The 14,849-nt window shown below is 32.8% G+C and overlaps 1 protein-coding gene across 5 annotated transcripts in view; it reads right to left on the minus strand.

The window, feature by feature from the left end:
* The window catches only part of LOC142226555 (uncharacterized), a 109,488-nt gene extending 98,982 nt beyond the window's left edge, over positions 1 to 10,506 (minus strand). For 4 of the 5 annotated variants that reach the window (XM_075296629.1, XM_075296627.1, XM_075296628.1 and 1 more), the window contains exon 1: positions 10,257 to 10,506. The gene's annotated coding sequence lies outside the window, so the exon portion shown is untranslated. The remainder of the gene's footprint in view (positions 1 to 10,256) is intronic. The other variant, XM_075296626.1, reaches the window with a different exon arrangement.
* Positions 10,507 to 14,849: the final 4,343 nt, after the last annotated feature.

Raw genomic sequence — 14,849 nt, forward strand, 5'->3', positions numbered from 1 at the left:
TATCAAAGGAACGTCTTGGTCAAATCATACATCAATATTTGGATATGAGGAAGCTCAGTGCAAAATGTGTGCCGCGCGAGCTCACATTTGACTAAAAACAACAACGTGTCGATGATTCTGAGCGGTGTTTGCAGCTATTAACTCGTAATACACCCGAGTTTTTCCGTCGATATGTAATGAAACATGGCTCTATCACTACACTCCTGAGTCCAATCGACAGTCGGCTGAGTGGACAGCGACCGATGAACCGTCTCCGAAGCGTGGAAAGACTCAAAAATCCTCTGGCAAAGTAATGGCCTCTGTTTTTTGGGATGCGCATGGAATAATTTTTATCGATTAGGTTGAGAAAGGAAAAACCATCAACGGTGACTATTATATGGCGTTATTGGAGCGTTTGAAGGTCTAAATCGCGGTAAAACGGCCTCATATGAAGAAGAAAAAAGTGTTGTTCCACCAAGACAACGCACTGTGCCACAAGTCATTGAGAACGATGGCAAAAATTCATGAATTGGGCTTCGAATTGCTTCCCCACCCACCGTATTCTCCAGATCTGGCCCCAGAGATTTTTCTTGTTCTCAGACCTCAAAAGGATGCTCGCAGGGAAAAAATGTGGCTGCAATGAAGAGGTGATCACCGAAACTGAGGCCTATTTTGAGGCGAAACCGAAGGAGTACTACCAAAATGATATCAAAAAACAAGTAAGGAAAGTCTGAAGTCGGGCGGGGCCGACTATATTATACCCTGCACCACTTTGTAGATGTAAATGTTCAATACCATATCACATCTGTCAAATGTTTTGGGTGCTATATATAAAGGTTTGTCCCAAATAAATACATTTAAATATCACTCGATTTGGACAGAATTTGATAGACTTTTACAACATCTATAGACTCAAAATTTAAGATGGACTAGGGTGGAACACAATGTTAGTAAAAAAATATGGGAAACATTTAAATCTGAAGCAATTTTAAGGAAACTTCGCAAAAGTTTATTTATGATTTATCGCTCGATATATATGTATTAGAAGTTTAAGAAAATTAGAGTAATTTTTTCAACTTTTCGACTAAGCAGTGGCGATTTTACAAGGAAAATGTTGGTATTTTGACCATTTTTGTCGAAATCAGAAAAACATATATATGGGAGCTTTATCTAAATCTGAACCGATTTCAACCTAATTTGGCACGCATAGCAACAATGCTAATTCTACTCCCTGTGCAAAATTTCAACTAAATCGGAGCAAAAAATTAGCCTCTGTGGTCATATGAGTGTAAATCGGGCGAAAGCTATATATGGGAGCTATATCTAAATCTGAACCGATTTCAACCAAATTTGGCACGCATAGCTACAATGCTTATTCTACTCCCTGTGCGAAATTTCAATTAAATCGGAGTAAAAGATTGGCCTCTGTGGTCATATGAGTGTAAATCGGGCGAAAGCTATATATGGAAGCTATATCTAAATCTGAACCGATTTCCACCAAATTTGACGCGCATAGCTATAATGCTAATTCTACTCCCTGTGCAAAATTTCAACTAAATTGGAGCAAAAAATTGGCCACTGTGGGCAAATGAGTGTAAGTCGGGCGAAAGCTATATATGGGAGCTATATCTAAATCTGAACCGATTTGGATGATATTTTGCAAGTTTTTCGAGACTCATAAAATATTCGGATGTACGGAATTTGAGGAAGATCGGTTGATATACACGCCAATTATGACCAGATCGGTGAAAAATATATATGACAGCTATATCTAAATCTGAACCGATTTCTTGCAAAATCAATACCAAATTTTAGGACAATCGGACTAAAACTGCGAGCTGTACTTTGCACACAAAAATACATCAACAGACAGACGGACAGACAGACAGACAGACAGACGGACGGACATCGCTAAATCGACTCAGAATTTAATTCCAAGACGATCGGTATACTAAACGAGGGTCTCAGACTTTTCCTTATTGGCGTTACATACAAATGCACAAACTTATTATACCCTGTACCACAGTAGTGGTGAAGGGTATAAAAATTGGAAGGTCGTTATAATCGTTGTATCGCTCTTTAAGGGAACTATGTTGAATAATAAAAACGAATCTGGCCCGATACCGGCCAGCAGCCTGTTAAAACTCTGGCTGCTGGCCCGTATCGGGCGAAAGATTTATATTGGAGCAATGTCTAAACCTTAATCAATTTCATCTAAAATTGATAGGGTTCTATTCTGACCCAGTACTCATACTTATATCATATTTGAAGTCAATTGGAGTAAAACTTTGACCTAGACTTTGACACATTTGGTAGAATTCTACCAAAAATTGTAGATTTTTCACTCTTTGGTAGATTGGTAGAATTTTTGATGTTTTGGTAGATTTTACGAAACATTTCTAAGAGGTACTTCAATTCCTAATAGTAATAACATTTTGCCAACATTTTCTATAAAAATTAAATTTTGACAATATTTTCTATAGAAATAAAATTTTGCCGAAATTGTCTATAGAAATAAAATTTTGACAAATTTTCTATACAAATAAATTTTGAAAAATTTTCTATAGAAATAAAATTTTCACAAAATATTTAATAGAATTTTATAGGATTGAGGCAACACTACAGTTTTTGTATATCATCGTCAAAATAAATGTCCTCATTTTTCAAGCATGAAATTTTGATTTAGAACGGCCAGATATAACATTATCTAAGAGTTGTTCTAAAGAAATTCATCGTATTTAAAGTAGCATAACATCTGAAGAAATTTAAAAGAATAAGTTCAATGCTATATAAGTCTGTGAAATACTCATTGGTTTAAGATATGATGTTGCATTAACAGACATTAGTGCGTATGATTTACGTAGTTTTAATTATTCAAAATCCATACGCCACCTATTTCCAATTTTAATTTAAAACTATTTGTATCACATTTGTCTTGCGTAACTAAAGAAATTTAAAATAATAATTGTTTTAGTTTTGTATTTTCATTTAAAGATACTGATACTTTGCAAACTAAGGATAATTAATTACTATAATTAAAAATAATAATAATAATATTCGACTATTGATTGCTAGGGGCCGACTGAATTTCTATTTCGTGTATCTAAAATAAGATAGGTTATGTATATTGTGTATTTAATTATATAAATAACAACATGCAATTAAATTTCAATAGGCATGAAACGTGTGTGTATGTTTACTAAGGGACTCATCTCATTTCTAAACATTTTCGAAAGAAATCTTCCTATCGTTAGCAACTTGTTGAGTCATTTCATAAAATTTTATAATTCCACATTTTACTGGTAAAACAACCCAAATGAATCACATGTGCATTTATTATGAAACATGCTTTTATTGTGCTAGCCTCCATTTGAAATTTCCAATGAATTTCTAACAATTCCCAAAAGATGTCGTCAGGGTAAATAATTTCCAAGACATAACCAAAACATTCTGACTTCTATTGATTGGGTCACCTCACAGATGGGAATTACGAGGGAAACATATACCATGGCATTTATATCACTAACTAGGAATTCGTTTTGGAGACTATTTCTCTGACTTTATTTTGGATTTAAATTGTGTGGAATTTAGTGTTTAAAGAGTTCATGGATTTTTGCTACAACTACAATGACAAGATAAATACGACAATAAGTACGTACAACAGTTTTCACCGAAATAAGTATTTACGATTTTGATCGGTAAGATTTTGAATAATACCTGTTCATAGTTGGGAGTCATAGTGGCTTAAGCTAAATTTGTGAATGTTTTAAAGATTAGGACAAAAGTATTTGATTAAAGTATAGCTAATTCGGAAAGAAAGTGCTAAGTGGATACCAAACCAGATCAAATATCCCAAAAAAATAAATAAAAAATGATGTAAAAATATTCAATTTGCACAGAGCCACAGAGGCTCATTCATTCTAGAAAAAATAATTGTCATAAAGAGGCAATTTAGTTTTTGCTACTTAATCTCTTGAAGAAATTGTAACAAACTTATTTTACAACAAGTATATGCTCTTACAGTTAGTCTCTCTTCGTCGGTGCTTGTATGTATGATTAAAGGGGGTTTGATGACAGATATTCTCCCTAGCAGATCAATTCAACCAGTACACTTCCCGAAGATAAATTTAAAGATTCTACCTATGAAGACTAGATTCTGGATTTATAAGAACCAATTTTTCTTTTTGAATTTTAGAGAAATCATAAACGTATCGTTTAAATGATGAAAAAAGCCTTGATTTGAAATCTTAAATCCGTAGATTTTTACCGCCATTATTTAACTGATAACGAGGAGAAAAGTCAAGAAATGTTACTTTTATTTTCAAGCAATTTTTATGATCAGTGCTCCTGTTATACCCTCAAGTAAAGAAATCGGTCGATCGATCAATATCTTACATAATGGACCAGTAGAAATAAATGCGACATTAATTTTTTTGAGGGTCTAAAATACCAATATATTTACTTTTTCAGGCAAATTGGATAAAAACTACAGATTCTAGCAGCCTAAGAAATAAATCCAGGAGGTAGGTCTATATGGGGGCTATACCAAAACATGGACCGATACTCAAAATTTTCGACACACCTCTTAATGTTCCTCAAATACCTCTAGAATTCCAATTTCAGATAAATACGGATTCTATAAGTCCAAGTAGTAAATTTGGGAGATCGGTCTATATGGCAGCTACAACGAAACGTGGACCGATACACCCCATTTTCTGCACACCTACTTGTGGTCCTAAAAGAGCCACCGTGGTGCAATGGTTAGCATGCCCGCCTTGCATACACAATGTCGTGGGTTCGATTCCTGCTTCGACCGAACACTAAAAAGTTTTTCAGCGGTGTATTATCCCACCTTAGTACTGCTGGTGACATTTCTGAGGGTTTCAAAGCTTCTCTAAGTGGTTTCACTGCAATTTGGAACGGACTCGGCTATAAAAAGAAAGTTCCTTGTCATTGAGCTTAACATGGCATCGGGCAGTACTCAGTGATAAGAGAGAAGTTCACTAATGTGGTATCACAATGGACTGAATAGTCTAAGTGAGCCTGATACATCGGGCTGCCACCTAACCTAACCTGTGGTCCTAAAATACATTTCGATTTCCAATTTTAGGCAAATCGAATAAAAACTACGGTTTCTAGAAGCTCAAGACCCCAAATCGGGGGATCGGTTTATGTGGGAGATATATCAAAACATGGACCGATACTCCCCATTTTCCGCACACCTATTTTTGGTCATAAAATACTTCTAGATTTCAAATTTCAGGCAAATCGGATAGTAAATATAGTTTCTAGAAGCCCAAGAAATAAAATCTGAAGATCAGTCTATATGGGGCTGTACGAAAACATAGACCGATACGAACCATTTTCGATACACCTCTTTATGGTCCCAAAATACTTCTAGATTTCCAATTTCAGGCAAATCGGGTTGTAAATACAGTTTCGCGACGCCCAAGAATAAAATCGGGAGATCGGTCTATATCAAAACATGGACCGATACACGCCATTTTCGACGCACCAATCTTTGGTCCTAAAATACCTCTAGATTTCGAATTTCAGGTAAATCGGATAAATAATATTCTGGACGCCCAAGAAGAAAAATCCGGAAATCGGTCTATAGGGGCTATACCAAAACATGGACCGATAGGCACCATTTTCGACACACTCTTTGATGGTCCTAAAACACCTCCAGATTTCCAATTTCAGGCAAATTGCCTAAAACTGCGGTTTTTAAAAGCCCAAGATCACAAATCGGGAGGTCGGTTTACATGGGGGCTATATCAAAACTTGGACCGATATAGCCCATCTTCGAACTTGACCTGCCTGCAAACAAAACACGAATCTGTGCCAAGACGATAGCGCCATTATTGAAGGCTGTAGCGTGATTACAACAGACAGGCAGATAGACAGACAGACGGATAGACGAACATGCTTATATCGTCTTAGAATTTCTCTCTGATCAGGAATATATATACTTTATGTAGTCGGAAATCGATATTTCGATGTGTTACAAATGGAATGAAAAACTTATTATTATTTATTTTTCATAGATATCAAGCCCATTGGGCCAAATTTGTCCGAGCATACATTATTTATTATTTGCATATTTATTATAATTTAAAATTACAATGTAGCTGATTGCCTTAGCAGCTACAATGCTACTTTTCTCTTTTTATCATACATTTACTGTATGATTCAAATAAACAATAAATAAATAAAATTACAATAAATAAAAAAACGAGATTTAAGTACTAGCAACCAAAGCTATCGGCTTATAAATTATTAAAATTTGCTAAAACACATCGAGAGTGTATGAATTCATATTTGGTTAAAATCGATTCAGATTTAAATATGGTCACCATCTATATGTTTGTTCGATGGGGGAAATATGGGTAGAGTACTAACATTTTACCCCCGATATTTCAGTCCAATTTTAATTTTTTAATATTTTAATATTTGCCTTAAAAAATATCTCTTAAAATAAGTTCGATCGAAATTGGCTCAGATTTAGATAAAGCCCTTCCAATTTGGGCAAATATAGCCAAAGTACCCACATGTTACGTACAATTGGAATGATGCTTCACCCATATTGTAGTTGTATCCTACACTGAAAAAATATTGACCTAACCTGGAAGATTTTGCAACCTAAATTTTAGTGCACACAATCTACATAATATCATGGACAAATTTCTTTAAAATAATGAAATTTTAACTAAAACAAAGTTTATAATCTTTGCTTCAAAAATGTTGTCATTAAATATGACAGGAAATTCGGAAATTTGTATCCGTCTTTTGCCTTCGAACTAAAGAAAGTTTTACCGAAAGTAAATTTATCCTAGATTTAAAGCAAAAAAAAATTTTAAATAATATTATGTTGAAGATTTTGATAAAATTTTTGTTGTTATGTTGAAGAAAATGTTTTTTTCTTCGAATGCATGAATGACCCCTCCTATTAGCGACAATTTTTGGGTGTAGCAAATTTTATCAAAATTTTATTTCTATTGAAAATTTTTTCAAAATTTTATATCTATTGAAAATTTTGTCAAAATTTTATTTCTATAGAAGATTTTGTCAAAATTTTATTTCTATAGAAAATTTTGTCAAAATTTCATAGAATATTGTGTCAAAATTTTATTTCTATAGAAAATTTTCTCAAAATTTTATTTCTATAAAAATGTTGTTAAAATTTTATTTCTACAGAAAATTTGGGAGCCACCGTAGTGCAATGGTTGCATGCCCGCCTTGCATATACAAAAAGTTTTTCGGCGGTGGATTATCCAACCTTAGTAATGCTGGTGACATTTCTGAGGGTTTCAAAGCTACTCTAAGTGGTTTCACTGGAATGTGGAACGCCGTTCGGACTCGGCTATAAAAAGGAGGTCCCTTGTCATTGAGCTTAACATGGAATCGGGCAGCACTCAGTGATAAGAGAGAAGTTCACCACTGTGGTATCACAATGCACTGAATAATCTAAGTGAGCCCGATACATCGGGCTGCCACCTAACCTAACCTAACCTAACCTACGGAAAATTTTGTCAAAATTTTATTTCTATAGAAGATTTTGTCAAAATTTTATTTCTATAGAAAAATTTGTCAAAATTTTATTTCTATTGAAAATTTTTTCAAAATTTTATTTCTATAGAAAATTGTGTCAAAATTTTATTTCTATACAAAATTTTATTCACAATTTTATTCCTATACTAAATTTCCTCACAATTTTTGTCAAAATTTATTTTCTTTCTTTTATTTCTATAGAAAATTGTCAAAATTTGTTGGAGAGGTAATTTTTTACAAAATCTTCCATCCATCAAAAATTCAAGAAATCAACTTTTTGTTGTCATGTTGAAGAAAATGTTTTTTTCTTCGAATGAGTGAATGATCCCACCTGCTAGCGTACAGTTTTGGGTGTAGCAAATTTTGTCAAAATTTTATTTCTATAGAAAATTTTTTCAAAATTTTATTTCTATAGAAAATTTTTTCAAAATTTTATTTCTATAGAAAATTGTGTCAAAATTTTATTTCTATAGAAAATTGTGTCAAAGTTTTATTTCTATACAAAATTTTATTCACAGTTTTATTCCTATACCAAATTTCCTCACAACTTTTGTCAACATTTATTTTCTTTCTTTTATTTCTATAGAAAATTGTCAAAATTTGTTGGAGAGGTAATTTTTTTCAAAATCTTCCATGCATCAAAAATTCTAGAAATCTTCCAAACAGTAAAACACCAACTTTTGGTAGAATTCTGCCAACTGTGGCAACCGTGACCAATACTCATAATTCACCACCTGTTTTGGCGAGATCTAGCCCATTTCCTTTTAAAATCACCACTGCTAAAATTATGAATTACAAAAAACATACAATGGGATTAAAAACATGTAATACTAATACAAATATAATTATTTTTTTTCTACTGAAAATCTCAACTATAATTATTATACTCGAGAGTCCGACACTTAGGTATTAAGAAACATTCTTATTAGTCGATTTAAATTTTATTTATATATAATGTGCAGATTTAAGTAAATGTAAATGGCAACTAACACCTTTTTTTATAGCTCCTAATAAATTTGATGTTGGTCTATACAGTGGTGGAAGATGCCTGTCCGACTTTAGACTTCCCTTATTTGTTTTTAATTATGTTGATTTATATCGTGGTTAACTGCGGCAAAAATATACATATAAGTATTGCAAAAGGTTAAAAGACAAAAATGATACATTTTACAAAAGATAAGCAGCAAAAACTGCGTCGCCAAAACAAAAATAGTAAAAATTTTTTTTAATTTTTTTTTTTGTTTTGATCAGGAAGTGGTGCAAAATTGACGCAGAAGCGATTAATTTACCATGGGTTGTTATAGGACGGTTGTCCACCATTTCAACAGCCGTTGCACTGAATTTGCATCACTTCTTAAGGTGTGAACCTAATTAACTTTTTTGGTTGTGAATTAGAAATTTTGTGATGTTTTGCCAAACAAATAATTTTTATAATATTGTAATATATTCCAACGCTTGTCTGTAACATTTGACATCAAATATTTTTAAAGTTCCCAATTTTTCGAGAATGGACTAAATAATCTGTATCATATTATTAATTCTTATTTGGTTTTTTACCCATTGGAAAGAAAGTTAAAATTACCTATTGAAAAAAAGGTGAGTGAGTTTTAAAAAATTTAATTAAAATAAATTTCTGTGTAGTTAAAATAAGGATCATTGTTTGCAGGACATTTTTGGAAGTTTGTTTTTGCTGGGTATATAAGAAATCGTTACATTTTTATTCATATGATAAAATAATATAAAATTTTTTTCTGCAGTTCCCATCAGTCGCATTTAAAATATTTTAAAATTTTTTTTTTATATATTTTATGAAATCTGATTTTTGGAGCAATGGAGCAATCTCTTAAAATCTTAACATCCAACATGAATTAATTCATTGCATCTGATGTGGTTTTGCACCAGCTCGGGAAGCTAAAACTATATACACTGTTTTTTTTGCCATCACAATGCAGAGATTGTTCACTTTAGTTGTTCAACAGATAATATTGCATGTTATTTAAAAAAAATATTGCTTATCTAATTTAAATATTATGGAATTATTCAAAAAAAAAAAAAACTTTTCATTTAGAACATTAGTCCATGTCACAAGGATATTTATTTAGTCTTTGTTCTGAGTTGTAGAGTTTCTCACTTTAGTTTTTCAACAGATAATATTGCATGTTATTTAAAAAAAATTGGTTATCTAATTTAAATATTATGGAATTATTCAAACAAACAAAAAATCTGTTCATTTAGGACATTAGTCCATGCCACAAGGATATTTATTAGTATTTGTTCTGAAGGGTTTTACAATAACTTTATGTTTACTTATTAGGAATTTTAATATTTGGAATTTTATTTTATTTTTTTTTTTAAGATTTACTTTTTTACTTACACATACGTGAATTTATTTTTTTTTTAATCATTAATTACTTTACTAAGAATTTCAAAAAAAATTGTTTTTTTTTTTCACAGTTGGAGAATATCCTCCTTTGTTGCAATTGTCAAATTATTTTTTTTTTTATTTTGAATTCTGATTTATATAATTTTCTTATTATTTTCCTGTAACTTATTTTTATATAGAGTTAATATTTCTTTGCATTACATTTTATAATTAATTACAATCTTTTTCTTCTACGTGTCCATATTTCCTAAATATATAATTAATCCATGTGTCTTTTATTTAATATTGTGTTCGAAACACTTAATCTTTTTTTGTTGAAATTTAATTTAAGTTTTAAACTCACTTTTTCCCCTTATATATATAGGATTTCCAATCGCCTTGCTTACTTTGATGATTTTAATTAATTTGTTGTTTTGTTTTTCACTTGAATTTATAATTCAATGCATAAATTTTACAGCAACCTTTAATTATAACTTGTTGTTGGCTTTTTCCCCAAGTTTTAATATTTCACACAAAATCCCTTTAGTTAGAGTCGTTTGAAATTATCCTTGCACGTTATCTAGGCGAACGACGAACACTTGTTGAACAACGCGTTGTTGATGTTAAAATGTGAGGATTTCGAGATATGTCAGCCGCTTTTATTTCTTTAAACAATCACTGTAACTTCGGATAACAACGAATGGAGTAAAGTTACGAGCAAAAAGAGCGCGATGTTTGATTGCAACAACAAGTGGCCAATAGAAATACACGAACGAATGCATGACTATGAAGCCCCCACATTTACGAGATTTCTTTCTCCTAATACACCCACCAACCCATAAATAACCCCCCTCCACCCTCACAGATACACACATACACACTCACAAATATCTTTTGTAAGGACAATGTGTTGTAGAAGCTTTCTTATATTTCGTATGATAGCAAAGCTTTATATGTCCGTAGTAAAAGCTCTTCGTGCGTAAGACTTAAGTGACCCTGTGTGGGGGTATTGGGTGTGGTGTGACAGCGTTATGAATGAATGACAATGAAAGCAATTTTTATCAATGAATTTTTCTTTTTATTCTTCTTCATTGTCTTCGGTTTCGTTCACTGAAGGGAAAACTACGTGACAGAATTTTTGCTCATATTGCTAATGTTAATGCCATTAATGCTATCGTACACAAAATACAGCAGGCATAATAAAATGGTCTGCTTGTATTCACATTTTGAGTATATGTAAGTATGCGATTGTTTATTATGTTCATATGATTGGACATAATTCTTGAAATTCATGTTCTCCATTAAATAAAGTGAACTGGAATGACATAAATTTACCATCATTTTGCTAGTTATCACTTGGCAATTTTAACCCTATTTTCAAAAATATTTGGATTAGAAAATTTTCTGTTTTTTTTTTTTTAATATGCCGGAATTTATATTTATACTTTATGTTTATATTTTAAACAACGTCCCAAACGAAATGGCTGAATATTAACCACATATACTCAAGAAGTGCAATGCGTCTAAGTGAGCAGGACTTGGAATTACAGTGTGGCTGACATGTACTTCAACCAATTTCAGGTTGCTATCATTTCGAAACCCCTCGTCTGATAGCTGATAGATTTATTCCGGAGACAATTCATTTTATTTTTTACAAGATTACAAAATCATTTTAATCGTTTACATTCGTTTATTCATGATGGAATTCAAGCGTGATAGTTTGATTGCTTGGAAAACAAAAATGGTATTTCGTCAGAGTCCTCCAGGATTTAAATCATTTGTTTTTCATGCTATTGCTCATTACCTTGAGGCTGGTAATGTTACATCGCGTCCAAAAAGTTATTTTCATTTTGCATTTGAGCAAAACTTCATTCATTACTTTTGGTAGCTCATTTTTTGCTGTGTTATAAAACTGCAATATACCAGAAAAAAAAATTGGAAATTGTTTCACAAACATCCCGGGATCTCCTATCATTTTTTTCACTTCCGATGCAATCCTTTTTTGTTGATTTTTAATAGAAAAAATATGTTATATTATGGATATTTTTATTATATTCGACCTGTTTTATAATTTTCCAATTGATAATTGTTGATACAGACGTATGTTTAATTTTTATTTTTTACTAGCGTAACCCGGCCCGCTTCGCTGCGCCTTCCGAAGCGTATTTGGAGGAACATTTTGCGTTAACTTAGTCAACTATATCCTTCGTGCTGAAAACAAATTCGAAAAGATTTGAATTCTTTTAAACAAATCGGACTACTTGATTTTTCGTTTATAGGTACAAATACGGCGGGAGAGGGTGTAACTTCTTCTATATTTCTTGTGAATTTTAAGTGTGGTTTGTCAAGGAAAGGTATCCTTCTCCTCAACATATCTGAAAATTAAGCATTATATTATAATAACATACAAAGAATTACTGTTTCCCATCCAATAAATCGGAAAAGGCAAAAGTAGTAAAAAATTTTACCACATTAACATTTGCTAAAATGTTGGAAAATGATGCACCCTCTACGTTGGCTGTCAATTTCATGTAAATTTAAGTTCTTTACTAAAAAGAAGTCTGGCAGAAGCCTGTGCAAAAATCATAAAATTATATACCGAGTTCCCATTTACGGACAACCCTCTACTTTCAACTTAAGAAAAAAAAAAAACGGACAAAAGGGAACCCTCTCTTTACTAATAAGAAGTCTGGAAGAAAGAAGCCTGTGCAAAAATCATAAAATTATATACCGAGTTCCCATTTACGGACCACCCTCCACTTTCAATTTAAGAGAAAAAACCGACAAAAGGGAACTCTCTCCCCACCTTCGCTCCACTCTGACCTGATATCGGACTATCACGTACCCTATATTAATTTCGCAACTACTCAATGGTCCCTATAAATTCTATCGAAGTAAATCGACAAAGTTTATTTCAATTTTCCCCTTCCCCAACCAGATATCGAAAAATCATATATTAATCTAAAAATCATGTATAAATTTCATCACCTCCTCCCACGTTCCCTGTAAATTTCAAGTAGATCGGAGATGTTTAGTTTTTGCTCTATTGTTTTAAAGGGACGTCACTTTCCCCGATACAATATCGACAAACACCGGAGTGAATAGCACCCCTAACCTTCCCTGAAAATTATTGAAACTTTCCTTCAAGTGTGGGGCAATGAAGGTTGCCTCTTCATTTATAACCTTTTCCCCCGCTTCCTTTGTAAATTTCAAGAAAACTTAAATTTTTTATATTTCATGTTAGCCTGATACCAAATGCATTATATCTAATTATACAATTATTTTTCGAGCTTTATGGACAGATATAGATTAAGGAACATGGTTAATAGAACCATTTTTTTGCAGTTTTAGAGGAGGACCTCCTCTCCGACCAAATGTCGAAAAGCGTATCTTTTGTAAACGTCCCAGAAAATGTCAAGCATATTATAAGCCTAAAGGGCGGCCTCTCTTCCGTCCAAAAATCACAAAATCAGGTATCAACTATTACGGTTGACAGAGGTTACGATCTCTCCCCAGTCCTCTGTAAATTTCAAGTAACTCGGTAAAGTTTAATTGTTTCTCTGTATGTACTTAAGAGAAGCGGATGTCTCCCTATGTCCTTTTATTTTTATTAAAAAATCAGGAACCTGATATAAATTGCATAACCTCACCCATTTTTCCGTAAAATTTCAGTCGGGGGAGTTTAGTTTTGTTTTACTTTAAAAAAAGTCGGGCAAAGGGGTGGCCCCCCTTCCCTGACGAAATATCGAAAAATAATGTAGCGGATTTTTGTCTAGATGCCAACCCCAACATTCAATGAAAATTTCATGCAAATCGCATAATTTTGTTCCAAGTTTCAAAAAGTAAGGCAAGGGGGAGGTTCCCCTCCCCGTCCGCTTATGAAATTATCAGGTACCCCATATTAATTCCATAACCTCACCGCATGTTCTTTTTAAATCTCAGATAATTTAGAGAATTTTAGTTTTTTCACTGTACTTTAAAAAAAGTCGAACAAAGGGGAGGTCCCCCTCCGCCACCAAATATCGAAATATAAAGTAGCGGATCTTTGTCTAGTTGCCAACCCCAACCTTCAATGAAAATTTCAAGCAAATCGGTCAACTTTGGTCCAATTTTCAAAAAGTCCGACAAAGGGGAGGTCCCCCTCCGCGACCAGGTGTCAAAAAATTATGTACCCTATTTTAACCACATGAACGTCCCCTATGATCTCTGAAAGTTTCAAGTAAATCGGTTCAGCCGTTTCGGAGCCAACTCGGTTCATACAAACAAACAAACAAACAAATAAACAAACGTAGATTGAATTTTATATATACAGTCGACTCCGCTTTAGCGCAATGCGCTTTACTGAAAAACCTCGGATAACTGAAATCGATCGCATTCCCCAGTTGTTTTTTCTGTCCATTTCATTTAAATTACTCCGCTTTAGTGAAACTCCGCTTAACTGAAAAAATCGGATTACTGAAAAGTTTTTTGTGTTCAAATGAGTTTCGTCACATTAGTATGACTTCGCTTTACTAAAAATGCCACATTCTCGCTATTGAGAGAGAGTACATTTTCTTCTCCGTATTGAGAACGCTTTATTTCAAGTGAAGATGGCACTTTCAAAACAGTTTAAATCACTCTGTAAATAAAATCAACTGAAAGGTAAAATTGTAGATGGCACACACACGGAATCAAACACCTTGTTTTTATTATTTTATGTACATAGCATTGGTCATAAGTTCGGTTAACTGAAATTGAGTGGATTTTTTTCCAGTTATACGGAGTCCGCTTTACTGAAACTTTTTCAGTTATCCGAAGTTCGCATTACTGGAAGTTTTTTTCAGTTATCCGTAGTCCGCTTTAGCAAAAACTTCGGATAACTGGAATTAAATGCCTGCATTTTTAACGTTTCAGTAAAGCGGAGTCGACTGTATAGATTTATTCAATATTTCGTCTTTTCATTGAAAGACTTCATCGG

The sequence above is a fragment of the Haematobia irritans genome, chromosome 2, assembly GCF_050003625.1.
Source record: "Haematobia irritans isolate KBUSLIRL chromosome 2, ASM5000362v1, whole genome shotgun sequence".
NCBI classification, from domain to species: Eukaryota; Metazoa; Arthropoda; class Insecta; order Diptera; family Muscidae; genus Haematobia; species Haematobia irritans.